Source organism: Microtus ochrogaster, chromosome 18 (assembly GCF_000317375.1).
Source record: "Microtus ochrogaster isolate Prairie Vole_2 chromosome 18, MicOch1.0, whole genome shotgun sequence".
In the NCBI taxonomy this organism is placed as follows: Eukaryota; Metazoa; Chordata; class Mammalia; order Rodentia; family Cricetidae; genus Microtus; species Microtus ochrogaster.
Window position 1 is genome coordinate 66257309 of NC_022020.1, and position 1582 is coordinate 66258890.

A 1582-nucleotide genomic window follows, 5' to 3' on the forward strand; every position below is an offset into this window, starting at 1 on the left:
TCTCTCCCTTCCTCCACATCTTTCTATTTTTCTCTTCCCCTTTCCCTCCCTCCACCTTTTTCTCTCTCTCCCTCCCCGCCCTCCCAATGCTGCAATGCATGGTTTACCAAAAGCGTGATGCTGGGTTACTATGTCTAAGCTTCAAACTGTAGATTTACCCATCTCCGTCATTTTACCCATTGGACAGATGAGGCAGGAGCAGGATTGTGGCTCGCAAAGCTGGAGTTAGAATTCACCAGATGCCATGAATGCTTTCAGCACATCTGAGTTTTCAGCACGAATGGCACCATCTATCTTTCAAGGTTTAGATGGTGCAATTTTCCTTTGGGAAATCATTATAAGAAGGAAGAGCATGAACCCAAATCCCAGTACCACAAATTACAGTCAGATGTTTTGTGTTTGGGGAAGTTACAGAACTTGGCATAACTGGAATATGATTGATAAGAGTCACCCTGGGAAAACCACCTTCTGGACCATGGTATCTCAGCTGCCAGGTGAGCATTAGATAATGCATAAAAGTGTCTTCTCATTGGCATTCATGGGTATTCAACAATTTTGGCACTGAATCCAGAATCATGACCAGATGAGAAACAGTCCTGTTTGTATTTTCAGGCAATAGTTGGGGCTGTGGTCCCTCACCCACCAAGCATGCAGGATGCAGGTAACTCAGCAGCGGGAAGATGTCATGAGCTTGCGGCAACCACTGCCCACCCATCCTCTTCTGCCACAGGTTTTCCCTTCTGAGGGTGTGGCTGGTGTCCATCAGTTTTCTCTACACATCTCCCTGCTGTGGGGCTGGAAGGTGGCCATTGTCCTTCCTTAGGAAGGGCTGACGTTTAGAGGCATCACTTCATGAGGTGATGTCATAACTTTTACCTCACACAGGCCAATTCTTTCTGCTGTGTGCCACCCACTTAGCGCTGCAACGGACCATTTCCTGCACCGTGTCTCGCCTGTCACTTTTGAGAGCGGAGGTGTATCATCTCAAATGCAGCTAGCTGTTCTGTGTTCAGGGATGAAGTCGCTTCCGATAACTTAGTTTTACAGACAGTACAATGTACATGCTTGAAGACACATGTTTTTAAAGCAGGACTATATTTTTGAGGAATACTTCTAACATGAACTCTTGAGACCATAGACTATAAATTTTATAACTTTATCTCTATTTTCAACTTACTTACATGCAGGGTTGGAGTGTGCCATTCTTTTGCAATGTTTGGCTTTTTGGTTTTAGTTTGACCAAACATGTTCTATCATAAAATGCATATGTGTAATAATATTTTAGTTAAAATATGTGTCCCATGGATTCTTTATGTTATTTCCCACCAGTTGGTTAAAGAACTCTTTTCCGAGGGAAAGGAGAAATGTAATAAGTAAATTATAATCTCAAATATATGTATATATGTGGAAGAAAAAATATCTCTTGGCTTACTGACATTTTACTGAAAAGGTAAATATCCACTTCATGAAGCTATGGATATCAAATTGTGTATTTTTGTTTAAATAAACTTTATTAATAGCTGGTTTTAGAGGGTTTTTTCCATTAATTTTACCTGTGGAATTTTTTTTTCATCATAAATTA

At 41.0% G+C, this 1582-nt stretch overlaps 1 non-coding gene across 1 annotated transcript; it reads right to left on the reverse strand.

The window, feature by feature from the left end:
* Positions 1–341: 341 nt before the first annotated feature.
* LOC113457109 lies at positions 342–502 on the reverse strand. Its single transcript, XR_003377746.1, has one exon. It is a non-coding gene; the product is annotated as a U1 spliceosomal RNA (small nuclear RNA).
* Between the last annotated feature and the right edge of the window lie 1080 nt (positions 503–1582).